General features: G+C 39.7%; 1 pseudogene; it reads left to right on the top strand.

Moving 5' to 3' along the window:
- Positions 1-19,352, top strand: LOC137294310 (uncharacterized; annotated as a pseudogene).
- The last annotated feature ends 1,643 nt before the right edge of the window (positions 19,353-20,995 follow it).

Raw genomic sequence — 20,995 nt, 5'->3', positions numbered from 1 at the left:
ATGGATCCAGAAATGGCGGCAAAATTTGACGCCATCTTGAGTAAACTAGAACAAAATCTTCAAGAATTACAAAGTTCGGTAGACCAAAAAATTTCTAAACTAAGAAATGAGTTTACTCAGACATCAGAAGACATCAAGAAGCTCAAGGCTGAAACGGAGTACACCTGGAGGAAGGAGGGTAACAGAATACAATTTAGTTTCAATTCAGACGTCTTTGATTGTTTACTTTAGATCTGCGAACGCAGACACTGGGGCGGATGCAGATTCACTTGTCACGGAGGCTATTAAAAAGTTAAAACGCAGGAACAAACTGATAAAAATTGCTGATTCCTCCAACGGATTTATGTTGCTAATGATTTGACAGATAATTCTGATGATGACAAGAGGAGTGAAAAGGGATATAATAAGGCTTGCAAAAAGATCCGTCAGAGAAGCAAGTTTCGTAGTGCACCGTATACAACAGATCGGTCGAGTCGACGATCGCAGGGAGAAAGTATGCGTCCGAATTCAGCAGGTTTGAATCAAGCAGTTAGCCAGCCCTTTCGTGTGAGAGGTCCCAGGAGTGGGGCCTGCTTCAACTGTGGCGAATTCTACCAATTTTAGAAGAGACTGCCCCAACCTCTACAGTCAGTCGACCACCTGACAATCCACCACCACAGCAATGTCGCAATGAGGAGGATTTTTAAGTGTTTTGATAACTGTTATCCAAATCAAATGACGATTTCTTCGAATATGAGCAGGACATGGCCGAAATAAGGGTCAAGGGCAGATTAAAATCTTCCGCAGCATTTTGGCGTGATATTGGAGCATCCCAGTATGTAATTGATCTCATTTCAAACGGTTACACAATTCCCGTTGTTTCAGTGCCTCCAAGATTGGAGTTGCCCACCAACAAGACTTTGTGATGAATGCTATTACTGAGTTAGTGAAAAAAGGTAGCTGAATGTACATCTGCACCTTATGTTGTGAATCCACTGTCACTTTCTATACAATCATCTGACAAGAAACGTTTGATTCTAGATCTTTCCATGGTTAACAAGTACGTGTTTAGGCAATCCGTGAAATATGAAGAGTGGAAGTGTGTGCTTGAATACATCAATTCCAGTGACTGTTTAATCAAACACGATATTCATTCTGCATATCATCATATAGATATATCCCCACTACATACTGATTTCCTCGGGTTTTCGTGGTCGGATTCGTTTGGGAAGCGGTGTTATGATAAATTCCTTGTCCTACCATTTGGTCTCACTTCGGCACCTTATGTCTTTACAAATGTCACGCGTCAGTTGGTAAAGAAGTGGCGTTTTGAAGGCAAGAAAATCGCTACATTCCTTCTTCTGTTACAAGTGCGTTGACAATAGGGGAGAGTGTCAAGAATGATTTGATTAAATCAGGTTTTGTGCCAAAGGTGGAGAAGTCATTATGGTATCCATCGCAAAGTGTAGCATGGCTTGGTTTCTACATAGATACAACTACTATGACAATGTCGGTGTCTGAGAGAAAAGTTGTGAAGTTGTTGAACTGTGTTCAGGAGCTATTGAGCAATAGGACTGATTATCACAAAGTTAGAAGTGTGGCATCTGTAGTAGTTCAGGTTGTGTCTATGAAATCAAAATAAAAGGTTGAACAGCAGGGCTTTGATCACACAGTCACTTGGTTCGGTCATGATGTTCAGTGATGCCAGTGATACAGGATTTGGTGGGTGCTATGTTGAGTTGGCTGGTGCAAAGGCGCACAGACAGTGGTCAGCTGAGGAGGCTAACCGTAGTTCCACCTGGAGAGAGCTTAAGGCGGTTTATTTGGTTTTGAAAAGTTTCATACCGTCCTTGAAATCGCACAGAATTACTTGGCTCACTGATAGTCTAAATGTTGCATCTAATGTTGAAACGGGTAGCATGAAACAGCATTTACAAGATATAGCCATGCAGATATTTGAAGTATGTTTTGTCAACCAGATACATTTGTCTTTGTGAGAATCAGTTAGCAGATATGCTGAGCAGAGTGACTGATTACGATGATTGGGCAATTGCCAGGAACGTATTTCAACAAATTGATGCCAAGTGGGGTCCACATGAAATGGACAGGTTTGCTAGTTACTACAATACCAAGCTTGTACGGTTTAATTCTAGATTTTACCATCCTGATTGTGAGGCTGGTGACTGTTTCACGGTGGAATGAAGTGGTTTGAGCTGGGTTGTTCCTCCTGTCTGTCATACCAAGAACAATTAGACATATGTCGGAGTGCGGTGCTAAAGGTACGCTTGTTGTACCAGAGTGGTATTCTTCATGCTTTTGGCCTCTGTTAGCAGTAGGCAATGTGTATATCACACAAGTGAAGGAGTGGATGTACCTGCCCACAGCTAAAGAATGCTATGTAGCTTCCAGATTGAGGAGTGGACTGTTTGGAGAGAAAGATTTGCATTTTAATATGTTAGCTTTGCTTATTGATTTCAGTACATGCTAATTGTTTCATTCTGTTCAGAGATGTGTGTACATGTACATATGGAGGTGAACTTGGAGAGATGCAGGAGGGTGTGCGTGAGTTATCGCCTGGTTTGCCGAGATTCTTGTCCCATTGTAGAGCCGATTCTACTACCAGGAAGTATCGGTATGGGTTTGAGGCATGGAAACGGTGGGCACATTCCTTGTCTATGAGCCACAAGTAACCGATATCAACTTTACATTGTTCTTTGTATTTATTGTCAGTAATTCAGCAAAGTGAATCTTTTGCTGCTGTGCAGACAGCATATTATAGCATCAGGCATGCACATGTCAGTGGAGGTATTGAAAACCCAACAGACAGTTCTCTGGTTAGAAATGTATTGGAAGCTGTTAAACGTTAAGTTAGTAAAGTCAGTTTCGAAAAAAGAACCAATTACTACTGAGTTATTGGAGAAAGTTTATGATGCTAGAATGTCTAAGCCCTCTTTGGCTGATTTGAGAATTGTTACGATGTGTTTATTGGCATATTCAGGGGTTTTGAGGTCCGCAGAACGCTTGAATATTTCCAGATGTAATATTCTTTTTTATGATACTCATATGATGATCTTTATAGAAAGATCGAAGACTGATGTGTATAGAGACGGTTCTTGGCTGGTCACAGGCAGGACAAATTCCAAACTGTGTCCAGTATATTGTTTACTGAAATATCTGCATTATTCTAAGATTCCACCGGAGTCCGATGAGTATGTTTTCAGAAATATATCCACATCCGGGTACATGTTACGAAGAGGCAGTACTCCATGCCGTACACGAGGTTACGAGAACTATTTATAGAGACATTCAAGCCATTTGTCAAGAACATAAAAATGTACGGATTACACAGTCTCCGTAGTGGGGGTTGTGCATTTAAGGGCACAACGTACGTCTGCTGCAGCAAACAACGGTGTTCAGGACGGAATGTTCAAACGACATGGAAGGTGGAAAAGAAGTGAGAACGCGAAAGATGGATAGTTTGAACAGCCGTTAAAAAGTGTCACTATCACTAGGGCTCTGAAAACTGAGTTTCATTGAACCTCATGCTATGTTATTCAAATACAGCCAGTACATGTCTGTATACATGTGAAAGGGGTGTAGGAGACATATATTTTTCCTTGTTTGAAGGATGAATTAGAGGAAAACTGATTTCTCCTAGCGGTAAGCAAGTACTACTGCTAGACACATATTAGATGATCCTGCGCAGTAAACGCATTTGTGACAAGAGAGGCGGTACAACGAATTGGGCGAGTACACTTGGCTGCTACAGGTAGCTTGACGATTATGCACGTGCAATAATGTTAACCGTGACATGAAATCAACACCGCTACTGATTAACACCTGTCTCGCTACTGTTTTACACCTGTCTCAATACTGTTAAACAGATTTCAGTTGTAGTAAAAAATGTCCAAGTTAGGAAAACATGGGCAAATAGTTCATTCTCAGGCAAGGGAGATAACATACAATCATGTATATGGACAAAAATTGTGCAACCAAAGCAGATTTTCTTTTACAAAGTAGCCTTGCTACTGGACTCTCAACGGCAACTTTAAAGCGCATTAAGGCAGAAGGAGGTAGGAGTGCGAGTGGACCTACAATTATCAGTACCACCAAGTTGCGCAAACCCAAAACTTGCAGTTACAAACTTGATGATTTCGACCGGTGTGCAGTCCGTCAATTTGTACAAAGTTTATAAGGCGTAAAGAAAAACAACTACCCCCTCTGGATACGATGTATGATACGGCAAAGTGCCAGTTGAACTACAAGGGTTCTAAGGAAAGTTTTCGAAAAAATCTCAAAGACATGGGGTTTAGGTGGCGAAAAATGCAGTCAAACGGTAAACTTTTAATGGAATGTAAAGACATTGTTTCCAAGCGTTTGCAATACTTGCGTGCAATAAAGAAATACAGAGAAGAAAATCGAACAGTTATCGATGAAACATGGTTGCATGTACACCACATTGTCCCAAAGTGTTGGCAACTTGAGGGTGAAGTCGTAATAAATGAGGTTCAACCTCCGTCTGGCACCGGACCTCGGCTTATTGTGGTTCATGCAGGGGGTGAAAACGGTTTTGTTCCAATGCTTTGCTTGTTTTTGATTCCAAACTCAAATCAGCAGACTATCATGACGAGAAGAACTTTGTAATTTTTCCAAATGGCGCCAGGAAAAGTTGATCCCAAACCTTCCACTGCACTCTGTCATCGTTATGGATAATGCACCATATCATAGCAAGCAAGTGGACAAATGTCCGACAACCGCCAACAGAAAAGATGACATAAAAGCGTGGCTACAAAGGCACAATATCTCATTTGATGAGAAAATGCTTAAAGCCGAACTATTGTTTCTTGCAAAATCCAACAAATCGGGCCCTGTCTACAGAGTAGACACGATGTTGAAGCAACATGGTCATGATGTACTACCTCTCTCCCTCCATACCACGCCGAACTAAACCCGATTGAGTTCATTTGGGCAAATGTGAAAATTTATGCTGCTTCACAAAACTTGCAGTTCACAAAAAGTTCCTTAAGAGTCATAAATGAAAGGATGTCTGCAATCGGTGCAAAAGAATGGTCGGAATGTTGTAAACATGTTAAAACAATTGAAGACGGTTAGTGGCAACGCGAAATCGCAGTAGAAAGGGAAATTGACAGACTAGTGATTGATTTAGGACTTGCAAGTGATTCAGACGCCGAGACTGATTCAGAGAGTGATAATTAAAGCATAAATCAGTAAGTCCGCCTAATTTTCCAACATTGTTGTGTCTTGTATAATAATTGACACATACTATATCAGGTTTTTACTGTTCCCATACTTTGTCTAAAAAAAAGACTAATCTTTGGTGAGTTGTCTGTATTTTATTTTTTTTAGTCACTGATAAATCTACTGAGTCTGGTACTGAGTAATACCCAAACCGACAAATTTGTGTACAAAGATATTTCTCACTGACTTATCAATGTCAAAAGGTATTTTCACTTTTCTGTACACAATTTTGGTGACCATAATAAAAAATATGACAGAAATTTGGAAATATTGTTTGAATACTAACCATTTCTGTGGAACCGGTTATATAAATTTCCAAGACATGTATTCCCGGTCGACCATCAGCGGAATTATGGATGAAAATCAGCCCGTACAGAGAAATAGGAACAAAATTATGGGATAAAAATATTTCCCCCTTGCTACTCTGATTTAGCCACCACCATTCAGTAACAGATAACTTTTAACATATTAAAAAGTTAAATGAAACAAAATTAACTATATGTAGTTATTATCTATTTAATATTTAGCAGACGAAAAGTCAACTTTACCCATTAAAACAACACCGCATATTCCTTCGAATGATAAGACTGCAATTTCAGGCATGAGATACTGATATTCCACGCTAACCTTTAGTTAAGACGAAGAAAAATAGATGATTGAGGCATTGACAAGCATTTTAGATATTCAACAATTTTGTTTTAAAAAAAAACAGGAAAATGTTATTTGCTTCATGAAATGGATCGGTGGTCCTAAACATATTTGCTCAGTATATTGTGTTGATTCAATTCGTTGGTGTTGTACCTGTTCCCAAATCGAGTGTGCTGTAACAATTCATACGTGAAACGCACAAGGAAAATGAACTTCTCAATATTAATCAGACAACCTGTCTCCCTCTTGTTTCAAGTGGATCGTTCTGTGGGGCGTTCCCAAGTATGCAAATTGGGGTCATTTGTCAGGTCGTGGATCATCTTATATGTGTTTACCAGTAACCTGGCCAGTTTTTACGGATATTGTCAACTGGCATGGTGTACAACGACGTTTAACTTGACAATGTGCTGTAAATACTACATCTAAATACAGGATACCTGTAGTTTGTCTTTAGGTTCTTTTTCTGCATTTATAGCTACAAAATTTATATATTTGATATGTGAAACTCTCTGTAAAACTAAGTTCGGCGGCTGTGGTCGCATTTGGCGGTTGGGGTCGGGATAGGCGAATACAGATATCGATTAAACCAATTGGCTGGTAATGCTAAGTCCTGTACATCTTAATTTTGCTGCACACATTTGAGAAATTATTTATGTATTTGTCCGTTGTCTTGGTTTGTTGATGATATATTTGTATTTCGATTCCCATGCCCCATGACCACCAGCATTATTCAGGTGGAATAATTACTTTTCTATTATTCTACTTGAGTATATCATCCGGGTATCCTTGGTGCTGCTATCCTCTGGTATACTTACCATAGCTTACGAAAGTTCCCTCAAGAAAACAAAACGTCCTCTTGAAACTACTGATCCTGAAGTCGACGACTAAGGACGGCCCGCATCCGTTGACCACTGGCCACGTTTGATTGTAATTGAGATCACTGACAATACTTCATTTAAGATGAACCCTTCTGCCATATCAAAAGGCATGCAGGGCATGGCAGGTGATGTTAGAAACGTTAAACGTTCACGAACAGGTTCTTTGCTTGTTGATTGCAGTAGGAGGCAACCGGCGACAAATCTCCTTTCAACAAAATCATTTGTCGGCATTCCAGTGTCAGTCTCTGCTCACCGTACTCTTAACACCACTCTTAAAGGCATTGTGAGACACCGAGACAGACTTTTTGCTGATATGCTGTAAACTGACGTTTCCTTAGACACGAAGGACCAAGGTGTGATATTTGTAAAACGTTTCACTATCCGGAAAAAACAACCAGATCCAACAAACGTACACATATTTGTTTTAATTTTCCACTCCAACTGCTCCTAAATCAGTAGAAGTTGGTTACTGCCAGTTCAACGTGGAAACGTACATTCTGAATCCACTGAGGTGTTTCAAGTGCCAAAAGTATGGACATGGTGTTAATACTTGCACATTGTCAGAAGAGTGTGACAGTAGTTATACTAATTGTTCAGGAGACCATTCCTCTTTCTCAAAACAGTGTCCAATTTGGAAGCAGCGTATGCAGATAAACAAACTCAAATTCACCCAAAATATTGGATCGGAATAAACAGAAAAGTATGCTTCAAAAACCAAGACATCATCTGAGGCGACCAAAAATGCACTTAAATCACCTTCAGGCTGTCAAACAAATTTGGCTTGGGTGAAAACCAATTCCCCACAGATTTTTGCACATGATCGTAATCTTGATACATCATCTCAGTATACCACAAGGTCTCAATTGCTGTCTAACGTACAACAAATTACTAAAGGCAAAAGTAAACCTAAGCCTGATTCTTCCTAAAAACAATGTGGCAGAAACCCAAAAGGGTGCGAAATACAATCAAACTTTTCAAGATATATGGATCACTTCAGGACATTGCACATAGCCTGTCGCCCTCCCAAAAAGTGCGTGGTAGATCCCCACTAAATACCCCGAAAAAACGAGTTTATTCCAATACTATCGTATAGTGGAACGGCAGAGGACTAAGGCATAATTTCAGTGAGTTACAGTTATTAGTGCAGGAGTGTACGCTGTCTGCATTATGTTTGCAGGGGGCTATTTAAAGCAGACAGACCCTTTTGAGCTACGCCATTTCAATGCTTATCATTATTTCTCATCTCTGGGTGGACAGGGTCACTGGAGGATCTTCAATTCCAATCAGATAGAATGTTATCCATTGCCCTATTACACTTACTTCTAATCTTCAAGCAGTTGCTGTCCGACTCATTTTACATGTTACTTTCACATTATGCTTGATTCTGTCCACCACCAGGGTCTGAAACTATCTTGGTCAAACCATCTGGAATCCACACAACAGAAGTGTGTGAGAGCGACTGGATGACCTGATAATACAAGTAACAATTGCAAGTCGCTTAAGCCACATTGGGACATGCCTATGTAGGCGTACCTGACGGAGCAAAATCTCCAAGATCAATTCAGGGAGATAAAAGCCTCATGCCCCGTGAACCAGCGCACAAGGAACCTTTGCCCACGTCAACCTCTTTCTTCTTGGCCCCACAATTTTGGACCCTCATGCTTCCTCTTGCAGGCCTTTCCGAAAATCCTGTCTAAATTTTGTTAAGTTCTGTTTATGAGGAAATTTGTGATTTACCTTAAAGATCGTATATACTCTAATAGGGTACAAATGCAAAATCACTTGCTGACATCGTTTTAAAAGAAACCCCGCCATTAAAACTACTCATTTCGACCTTTGATTTACTTAAATCAACCTTTTTGTCAACAGTGCACAATTCCCAGCCGCAAACGAAATTTCAACCAAACAGAGCGGCGCGTCTCCGTGACGTAATAGTAGGTATAGATATGAGGGTCTATGCAGAATTCATCTACATTTCAGGGGGTAAACTATTTCGTTTACAGGTTTATACAAACCTGAAATCGCGACAACTGTTGTTAAAACAGAAAGCTCTATGTTCTCGCAATCTCCTATCATTCACTTATGTCTCCTGGTTTGCCTAGTTTCCGAGTTAGAATCCCTTGTTTTCATAGACGATTTTGTCAAAATCACTTCACTTGGTGTCGCTATGTTGTAATCCGTGTTAGGTGGTATAAACCTACACATTATTTGTCATCATTCACTTGATGCTCAGTTAATGAATTTATAACAGGTATAATTAGTGGTAACGCCACTTAGTTTACCCGACAAAGGTCCCCATTTGGCATTTCTTGTGTATGGATCGATCAAAGGATTAACCGATAACACTCTGATTGATTAATTACTTTTATACGAACTTCAATGGGGATTTGTCAAAAGGTAGTGTTTATGTATGTACATTTACTAATCTGTACTGAATACACTCTGTCGTGTATGTGCCTATGTAAAAACAACACTCCTCTGTCCAGGGATTAACCGCCAATACATTGATTGATTGCTCATTATTAGCTAACTAAACTACTTTTTTAAAAGAATGACGCATATTATGCAATTAGTTGCCAGGTGTGCTATCTTGGGTAACCAATGAAACTATACAGCAATGTGGAAAACCTGAAACGATACATTTCGCATATTTGATTGTTGAAGGACACATCACTTGGGAAATCTGCAGATGAATTGTATATGTCTCCTTTTTTTTGTGGACATTGATGGATATATTCCTCGAACAAGATAATAGCCTGACATTGCTCCTCTAACTTTAATTTGTTTTAATTTTAATATTTGCATTTTGTTTTTACTGTGCTGTCGTAGCTTTCAACAGAATAATTGTTTTCGTCATGAAGTTGTAATGATGCAGACGACATACACTATGAAGTGCGTGCGAATTATGATTCATATAGGCAAACAATAAAATGTCTGCATATTACATTCCTGTTATACACTCGCAGATCGCTTCTTTTTGTTATGTTCAACAATCCATACAAGTGTGATTATAAAGTAATTAGGATTATGAGACCAAGCATAAAGACGTTTATTGACAAGTGTCTACATACTGGTGAGTGAACGTTACAAACCACGTAAATTCAGCAAGTGTAGAAATTTAACGCGCAGTAATTTCACTTCTACCCCCGACCTCGCTTATGATACGTTACAAGTTGCGTCATGCAAACTCCTTTTGGTCATGATTCAAATACATACTTAACTACTAGCAGAAAGTAGTTTTGATTTTCTAACTTGATGAAAACAAACCATAATCTCGTTAATTCAAATGGACTTTAGTACGTGACTTCACGATTTTCAAAAATGGCGGCGCCCTGTCTGAGAATGAATGCTATTTAAGTTTTCACCGACTTACAAAATTAAAATTACTTTTCACTGGTAGTAAAAGATGTATTTTATTGATGGACATTAGGATTTTACATGCCATTGCTTATAACATAACAATTTCACTCTTAGACTCGAGGCGGGGGTCGATATAATATTACTTACGATAATATTGTCACTTCGACCACAACCTCGCTTCCGAGGAAGAAAGCGTTATATTCATGCAAAATCCTTTTGGTCAGCAATGTGTAGTAAGCAGTCTTTACTTTATAAACTCGATGAAACTTGACCTCCATTTTCTATCCTGGAAGCGTGGTAGGGGGCGAACCATCCGATTTAGTATATACCAAAGGCATCCGCAACGCTCGCTTCGTACACACAAACAACCAATTTAAGCACAAACTACGGGGTCCGGTGGAAATCTGTGCATAGTGACACCATCACTCGACTCCAAGGAGCAATTGACGGCAACACAACAATTCGGCATGTCTTTGGTGACGTCGAGACGAGCTTGCTACACATTTTCTATGCAACTAACTGAAAATCGTCACTGCAGGACTCTGGCAACAGAGTTACGTAACCTGTCTGTGGTTTTGTTAGCGGGCGAGATAGAAGCAAACGGCTTTTTAGCAACTTTTAAGCGCTTGGTATTAAAAAAGTAAAAAAGAATGGTGTTCCGTTTATGACTAACCAGAAATCTTTCATATGCAGTGTTAAAAGAGTTCCAAAAATTGAGTTTAGTGGTCCTTTAAGAGAGTCCGAGGCCAATCAAACAACTAAACGTGTCTTTTCCCAAATATGAAACTGATTTACTTAATGAAACTATCTCTCTAAAACGTTTTGCCGACTGTTCATTACATGAAGCAACTGCGGCTCGAACCTTGGAGGAACTTCACACAGTTTCCAAAGACAAACCATCTAATCATAACAACAAAAGACAAAAGAAAAACCGGTTTCTTGTAATACTTAATGAAACAAGAAGAAATATTTCCTTGAACTAAATTACGATCTCCACGGAGTCCCATGTCTAAAATATACAGGAAGCTAAAATTGCAGTGCAAAACAACAAAAGAACAGTTACTTCCCCAAATTGTCGATTTTTAATGCAAAATTAAAGGTTTGGACATGGGAAAGAAAACATGGGAAAAGAACTTATCAAACAAAAGAAACTCTTTAGAAATAATGAAAAACATTTCCATAGGCAACTGAAAACAAAGGGTGATGGTGTTCTTCCATTTTTCTGCAAAGGTCGAACAATACTCCCTCCTTGAAAAAAGGAGACTTGAGATGTACTCGCAAGGGAAGTTGCAGACTTCGGAATCTATTCAGAAGGGGAATATTTCAGGGGGACTCCTTCCTTTCTTTTGTTTTTTATGCCTATCTCTAAACTGGCAAAGAAGAAGGCTCGACCAGACAGTTGGTTTGGAGATAGGGACTGTAATACAGGGGTGAATGGTCATGTTAAGGAATGTTGGCGATACATCTGGTAGAGGAATTTCGGATTTTTTGTAGTTTCTGGATTGATATATAGTGCAATACAGTAGTCGAGCTTAGAAGTGACAGATAGTGCATCAGAAGTGTATAGGTGTCAGTACTGAGATAGTGGCAGATTGTAGATGCTGTAGTAGCAGGCTCTACTGGTGGAGGTGATGTGAAGTAGTCTTCAATTTTATAAGCTGATGTTTGGAACCATTGATTAGGAACTCTATCTTCACCTCATTCGACATCAAATAGTAGGATATCATCCACGATTGGATTTCCTGAATGTAGAGCTCAAGTGTGTTGATACTGAGTAAGACATCATCTGATTCAAAGGCAATGAAGAGCTCCGTATATGCGGAAAGCAATGAAATGCCTCCCGATAATGTCACCAATGGGAGAATGTAGACTGTTAACAGAAGAGGGCTGAGACCCGATCCCTGAACACCATATATCAGTGGTGACCAGTGGTGGATGATTGTACATCTCCAGTTTTCACCGACTGTCTACGACCTCGCCAATATGAGGAAATCCACGCGAGGGCAGTCCCTGTTATCCGAATGCGATGGTTTAGTCGAGGCAGGAGTAAGGTATGATCTATGGTATTGCATGTGCTGGACAGATCAAAGAGCACAAGCGGTGTCACCTTCTTGTGGTTCATATTGACAAGAATGTCATCGTGGATTCTCACTAAAGCTATCTCCGTACTATGAGTGTCTTGTAGCTGACTGGACGATTCTGCGTGGTTGTGTGTCTCAAGCTGCACCTCCAGTTTGCCAGCTACCACCTTCTCTAAACATTTAGATACAAATGAAAGTTTGGAAATTGAGCGGTATTTTTTCAAATCGTTTTACCACCTCTGTGTGTGTAGCGTGACAGCTGCAAGTTTAAAAACACTTGGAGGAGTACCAGAGGAAAGTGATGAGTTCATGATGTCCCTGACTGCAAGTGGTAAATAGTATAGCACAGGCTTGAACCACCACGCAGGAATGGCAGACGGTGCATTCTTCATTATATTGAGAGCAAGGTTGTCAGAAACGTGTCCTAAGCTTTCAAGCATATTACCAGAGAACTTGCTCTCCTTGGGAGAAGGTTTTTGGAGTGATACGATTAACGTTTGACCCTGAGGAACTTTGACCTAGTTTACATTAATTGTTCAGTGGATACGTAAAATACAGGACAGGTTGAGAAGGTGGTTTTGCAAACTTGATCATGCAGACAGAAAGAGCTATTGTAAGATACAATCCATACTTAAAACACAATGTACAGGGCGAGAAGTCATGAAAAGTATCAATAATTCTACTGATACACAGGATGTGATGATGATACTTATAGGAGAAAATACCACTTTTGAAGAATATGTAAACCAGAAATATCATCTAATTATAGTAAATTCATTGACAAGATGTAATAAATGGATATTTCATAATTCATACCCTATAATACGTAGGTAGATTAATGGCTATATAATATGTTACATCATGTTATTATTGAATAAACAGCGACTTTACTTTGGTTACAGCTGAACTCATAGTACAGTTATATCAGGTGAACACATGGTTTGGTTATATCAGCTGAACACATAGTGCAGTTATATCGACTGATTACGTGAATCAGTGGTATCTGATGAACACACGAGTATATCAGCTGAACACATAGTACAGTTATATCAACTGAACGCAGTGCAGTTATATCAACTGAACACATAGTACAATTACATCAGCCGAACACATACTAGTTATATCAGCTACACGCAGAGTACAGTTACATCAACTAAAACCATGAATCAATTATATCAGCTGAACTGATACTACAGTTATAGCAGCTGAGCACATAGTATAGCGATATCAGGGCAACACATAGTACCGTTGTATCAACTGATTACGTGAATCAGTTGTATCCGATGAACACACGAAGCAAGTATATCATCTGACCACATAGTACAGTAGTATCAGTTGAACTCATGGTTTGGTTATATCAGCTGACCACATAATGCAGTTATATTAGCTGAATACATAGTACAGTCACCTCAACTGAACACATGGTTTGGTTATATCAACTGAACACATAGTACAGTTATCTCAACTGAACACATGGTTTGGTTATATCAGCTGAATACATAGCACAGTTATCTCAGTTGAACACATGGTGCAGGTATCTCAGCTGTACACATGGTGCAGGTATCAGCTTCACACACAGTACAAATATCTCAGCTGAACACACCGTACAGTTATATCACATGAACACACCGTACAGTTATGTTACCTGAACACATAGTACAATTATATCAACTAAAAACAAAGTACAGCAGGTATACATTGCCGGCACAAACCGGCTCTCCAACAGATATCGGTAAAATATCAAAAGTTACGAAAGGTCATCAGGTTTAACTACAGGAAATAATGGACACCATATTTAATAGAATTTATCAAAACCAAAATTTCTTTTGGAAAATAAAGTTTTTAACCTAGAATGTATCTTTTAAAAAATACAATGTATCTTTTTTAAAACTAGAATATATCGTTTAAGAAACCTTCCACTTTTGGGTATATTATTAGTGCAAAGTCAGAACCGAACAAGGAAATTTGTGCAGAGAGTGCAGTAGCTGTATAGTTTGGTTATTCCCATCTTGAAGGTGATTCACACTCCCAGTATACATGGCATAAGTTCTGATACACATCATTACACAATGAACACATTACATTGTCAACTAATTTCCTTTTCACTATTTTCTTAGCATAAATACTTCCATGTAGGAACTTTATTGGATGTCTAGAAGTTCAATGTCTCTTTAATCCTTTCTTAATATTTTTCTATAGTTAATAAAAGTCTTATGCCATTCAAAATCAATATCATCAAATCGGTTCTCCATTTATGACATATACATGTATATGGTTTGGACATACATATGGGATTTCTTTACTCCAACAACAACCTTTTGTTGGAGTGAGAAAATCCCTGTGATGAGTATTATTTGTCAGACCATTGCCACGTAAAAATGTATGTATCATTCTCAGGTATTTTGTCCAAGATTCAGGTAACGTGTTTGCGACATCCAAATGTGTACCCCTTACATCATATGTATTTTTCAAATCTCCTGAAGATAACAAAACTATCTTCCAGTAAATGTGATTTGCGTGTTTAAAGTTATGATTGCGCCATATGGCTTGAGCTAAGATTTCATTAAAGTTATTTGCTTCTATGGTTTTCTTGCTACAGTATAGGCTCCATGCCTTTAGATCATCCGTCCAAAACGTTTCAGCCTCAGTAATATCCTGAACATTTGCACGATAATTTAATATCTCCTTCTACAGAACATTGCATGGATTATTCAAGTTTGAACTTGTCACACATTACTCTCGGTGTACACAATTTCATGTACAAAGGCGTCATTGTCAACCATGCGCAGACCCCTTTCAATATAATCTTTTTTTTAATATCCTCCTTTCAGTTTTGTCTATTTTGTCATCCCAAATAATTGTAAAAATATTTTCTCAAGTGACGTGATACATGTTCCGATGTGTTTGGCAAAGTATTAAAAACATGAACCAATTTTAGAATTAGGAAGCTATTTCAAAACACAGAAAGTACTTTCCTAAAATTAATTTCCAGCTGGATATATACATTACAATATGTCATTTATTCTTGCCATTGAGTACACTTTTGTACTGTTACAAATGAGTGACATTTCCCCACTTTGGCACAGCAAGAATTGATGACAGTAACCAAACATTCTTATGACTGTTGACTTGTTTAATTAGGAGATAAACATCATGTGTTGGCCATTTTCCGGGTGTTATTGAGTATTTGAAGCACGGGTATACATTTGGAACCGACGGCGTCTGTCGAAAACCCTTCCCAAATGAGTAATAGAATATGAAATGTTTCGAACAGTTATTAACGATCAAAAGCGTTGTGACTTCAAAAAAATACGCCCCCGAATCTGTCGACTTCCTGTACACAAACATTGTGTATACCTTTCACGACATCGTCTCCAGACTCTATGCCTGCCGTCTGCGGATCTGAAGGTAAACCTGGATTCACCGCTAGAGACGACTCGATTCCAGTCTCGAGGGTCCATCGGAGGTGACGTTGGACCCACAGCAGACGTTGACGTTGATGAAACGGCGTCAGTATTGACCCACGATATGAACGTCGAGAATGGAGACTGGCAGCCCACAACCGATTTCAAATGGTCTGTGAGGACAGTCGACCCATAAACATCTCAGCCCTTATTCGTGTAGCCGGCAGAAATCTGTCTTGTAGGTGACGTAGAACGATTTGACGGTCTTCTACTCGTGACGTCACATGTGGAGGACCCTAACTTGGGCGATCAGAAGTGGTGCCAGTTTGTCTTAGACGACCTCGCAGGTCATACACAATACGACGGCTGCATCCCATTGCTCTTGTGACGTCAATAACTGATCTTCCCGCTTGAAACATGCCACGTTCACGTTGCACATTCGACAATCGTGGCATTTAAAGTACCGTTAGAACCGTGGTTTAAAAGTTGTTTTTTTTCAGTTCTTGAGGCCAATGCAAACACATGCAAATGAAGAAGATGCGATCACGAGATCGACTGCACGTGCAAAACCTGATTTGGCACTAACGTCATTTGCACGACGAATGGATGGGTTTGAGTGGGTTTTGCTAACGTTTTTCTCGAGTCGAAAGATAGGGATCCCCTTTCGGATACATAGATGTATCATTAGATGTATTGATTATTTTTAAAAATTACATTTTGTGAAGTTTCAGTGGTTTCGTCCTTCAGACGTGTAATACGTTGTTGCACGTGCATTCCGGGAAATGGAAACAGAGCAAATGAATGCCACACAACACTGCCAATTTGGAAAGCTCAACCCCTGCCTTTGCGATTGTTAAAAAAATTAAACGGCTATTGAAACGCACAGCATCCCAAGGCTAACGTCAGCACAACGTCATGAGGCTACGACGTCCCGCCATGTAACCTATTCTGCAACAACGTCATCGACAAGCTCTTCAAATGTGGTGCCGAAATCATGTCCGCAGACTCAGGTTTAGTATTTCCCATAGTGATGAACGTCAACGTGCCAACACACGTGTCAGAGAACGTTATGAACATGTCTGAGTCTTGGAGAGGAATCGCTTTGGTGGTGGTTCCGTGACGATTTGGGGTGCATTTAACAGCACGCCAAAGAACTCCTTTAATGATTGTTCAGGGCAACTTAACTGGTGTGGGCTACAGGGATCAGATTATTCCAACTGTGGTAATTCCTTTTCTGCAACGTCATGGCCCTGGATTAACATTCCAATGCCCGCCCTCTTGCAAAACCACAACGTTGACTTACTGCCTTGACCTGCAAATTCCCCAGATGTCTCAGCGATAGAGCATGTTCATGGTGGGATCCACACCTACGCAGTCTTCCTCATCCGCCAGACATTGTCCTTGACCTTGCAACAGAACTTGAGGGAATCTGGCGTGACATCCCAAAAGCCTTCCTTGCACGTTTGATATTCTCTGTGCGTCGTCGATGCACTGCTGTTCTCAATGCCGATAGTGGAGATACCCGTTATTCAGCTTGTGACATGGTTTACCCTCAGATCCGCGGACGGCAGGCATAACGTCTGGTGACGACGTCGTGAACGGTATGCACAATGTTGTGTACCGGAAGTCGACAGATTCGGGGGTGGAAGTTGCATGGTGTGGGGTGCTTTCTGTGGGAACAACAGTTCCCGACTTCTGGTCATCCGTGGAAACCTCACAGCTGCTGCTTACCGCGACCAGGTGCTCACCCCTGAACTCGTTCCTTTCATTTCGGCTCATGGCTCAGGTCTACAGTTCCAGCATGATAATGCTCGGCCACATACCGCGATGTTGACACGAATTGTCCTTCAAAACACTGGAATCAATGTCATGAACTGGACACCGAGGTCTCCTGACCTTAATCCAATAGAGCACGTTTGGGTTTAGGCTTAGGAACCGGCCTCAGAATTTGCAGGAACTTGATGCTGCCTTGCAAGAGCAATGGCGCAGAATCCCCAACCACGTGTTCACAAGCATCAGGCAGTCGATGAGGAGACGGTTTTTGGCAGTGGTGAATGCGCGGGGCGCCACACACAATATTGAACTGAGAAATTTCGAATTTTTATTCTTGTGAATTGTCATTCTGTTTTGGAACGGAGGTGTAGCTTAGTGGAACTGATTGTGGCGCTGTCAGCGTACCGAGTACATCACACAGATCTCAGCAATGAAATAATTTAACCATCTCTCTTATTCTTTTATAGTGCCCTGAAGAAAGAATGTGAAGTTTCTGTTTTGACTCAGTATATTTTGTCAATGCACAGTTTCTTTATGTGGCTAGTAGATATTGACTTCAGCCAACCCGCTCCACTTTGCCTCTGTTGTCACTTGTGTTTGTAACACGGCATGTGTAGCCTTAACTGGCTATTCCCTCGGCCGTGTCTGTCATCACACCGATCAATCAATGACAATGGCGTTGTCTATGTATCTGGACGGTTTTGTCAGACCAGTGCAGCAATTATTTTTTATACCTTTAAAGGGAATTGGCAATGGCAGACTAAGAGTTTTGAATACCCTTGGTGGAAGCCTCTCTTGACATGTAATGAGGCCTGTCCATGGCAGCAATGTGACATATTATCATTTAGGAACACTTCATCATCTTAATTGATAAAACTGGCTATATACTTTCAGCTGACCCCCTTAGTGGTCACCACTCTGCTAGTACAGACAGGTGTGTGTTCTGGACAAACTACGTTCGTTTCTTGCATGCTTTGACACAAAACGTTATGTATTTTCAGATCTGACCGAGAGCAAGGTGTTGTTGAATGTAAGTCTTGATACAAGATGGTCCTGCGTGACGTTCTGGTTTGACATGTAATCGGATGTTTGGCCGTTGCAAAGGACTATGACCTGAAATAGTGAATATTCCTTTGGTTAATAGTGTTATGTTACATCATCTGTGTATCAGTCGTGTTTGACAGACCAGATGAAGTGAAGGTCTCTGTCGTCACAAATGTTTATGACGTGTTACCAAATGTCACAAGCAGTGATGGTACTGACAGTCCTGGGACAACGACAGCAAACATTACATTGACGGAACTCAGGCACATTACCAACCATGGCGTTGATCTAATAAAACAAATCGGATATATAATTACCCCATGGGTGTCAACAGTTGTAGCCATTTGTGGTGTGTTTGGGAATATTCTTGGAGCAGCCGTTTTACATCGTATGCAGAAGACAAACGGCAATATCCGGCTTCTGATGTATCTGTCACTCGTCGATATCGTCCTGCTTATTTTGTCTTCTTGGGAGTAATATCACTTGACCGGAACAGCACGATACACGCAATTTTGGCTACTGACAATGACCGTCTACACATTTGAAATTTACCTGACAGTACTCACAGCGATCCATCGATGCATAGCGATAACGTTACCATTCAAGTATATTGACATACCGAATTAAACATGCAACTGTTCTATGCAAATCCAGAGACTTCCCCTCTCGGAAAACATGTTTTTACTTTGTACATTGGTCCTGTGATGTTGGTGTTTCGATGTGTAATTCCTTTGACAATAGTTGTAACGTGTAACGTGGTTCTGGCGATCTCAAGACAAAGAATGAGCAGTGGAAATCGCCAGTCATCTGACAGAGGAAGTGTCCAGTTGATCATGTTGGTCCTGCCCATTACAGGCATGTCTGTGCTCACACAAGTTGTCTCTGCTGTAGGTCTGTCCGTCACAGATACAACCCCGTATTTTTAAGTGACGTCACAACGCTTTTGATCGTTGTAAACTGTTCGACAAAAATACTCAATAACACCCGGAAAATGGCCAACACATGATGTTTATCTCCTAATTAAACAAGTCAACAGTCATAAGAATGTTTGGTTACTGTCATCGATTATGGCTGTGCCAAAGTGGGGAAATGTCACTCATTTGTAACAGTACAAAAGTGTACTCAACGGCAAGAATAAATGACATATTGTAATGTATATATCCAGCTGGAAATTAATTTTAGGAAAGTACTTTCTGTGTTTTGAAATAGCTTCCTAATTCTAAAATTGGTTCATGTTTTTAATACTTTGCCAAACACATCGGAACATGTATCACGTCACTTGAGAAAATATTTTTACAATTATTTGGGATGACAAAATAGACAAAACTGAAAGGAGGATATTAAAAAAAAGATTATATTGAAAGGGGTCTGCGCATGGTTGACAATGACGCCTTTGTACATGAAATTGTGTACACCGAGAGTAATGTGTGACAAGTTCAAACTTGAATAATCCATGCAATGTTCTGTAGAAGGAGATATTAAATTATCGTGCAAATGTTCAGGATATTACTGAGGCTGAAACGTTTTGGACGGATGATCTAAAGGCATGGAGCCTATACTGTAGCAAGAAAACCATAGAAGCAAATAACTTTAATGAAATCTTAGCTCAAGCCATATGGCGCAATCATAACTTTAAACACGCAAATCACATTTACTGGAAGATAGTTTTGTTATCTTCAGGAGATTTGAAAAATACATATGATGTAAGGGGTACACATTTGGATGTCGCAAACATGTTACCTGAATCTTGGACAAAATACCTGAGAATGATACATACAATTTTACGTGGCAATGGTCTGACAAATAATACTCATCACAGGGATTTTCTCACTCCAACAAAAGGTTGTTGTTGGAGTAAAGAAATCCCATATGTATGTCCAAACCATATACATGTATATGTCATAAATGGAGAACCGATTTGATGATACTGATTTTGAATGGCATAAGACTTTTATTAACTATAGAAAAATATTAAGAAAGGATTAAAGAGACATTGAACTTCTAGACATCCAATAAAGTTCCTACATGGAAGTATTTATGCTAAGAAAATAGTGAAAAGGAAATTAGTTGACAATGTAATGTGTTCAATGATGTGTATCAGAACTTATGCCATGTACACTGGTAGTGTGAATCACCTTCAAGATGGGAATTACCAAACTATACAGCTACTGCACTCTCTGCACAAATTTCCTTGTTCGGTTTTGACTTTGCACTAATAACCAAAATTGGAAAGTTTCTTAAAAGATACATTCTAGTTTTAAAAAAAGATTTTTGTTTTTAAAAGATACATTCTAGGTTAAAAACTTTATTTTCCAAAAGAAATTTTGGTTTTGATAAATTCTATTAAATATGGTGTCCATTATTTCCTGTAGTTAAACCTGATGACCTTTCGTAACTTTTGATATTTTACCGATATCTGTTGGAGAGCCGGTTTGTGCCGGCAATGTATACCTGCTGTACTTTATTTTAGTTGATATAATTGTACCATGTGTTCAGGTAACATAACTGTACGATGTGTTCGGATGATATAACTGTACGGTGTATTCAGCTCAGATAAATGTACTATGTG

This window comes from Haliotis asinina, chromosome 8 (assembly GCF_037392515.1).
Source record: "Haliotis asinina isolate JCU_RB_2024 chromosome 8, JCU_Hal_asi_v2, whole genome shotgun sequence".
Taxonomy (NCBI): domain Eukaryota; kingdom Metazoa; phylum Mollusca; class Gastropoda; order Lepetellida; family Haliotidae; genus Haliotis; species Haliotis asinina.
The sequence above is the reverse complement of the archived record's forward strand: the minus strand, read 5'-3'. Positions and strand labels throughout refer to the sequence as shown.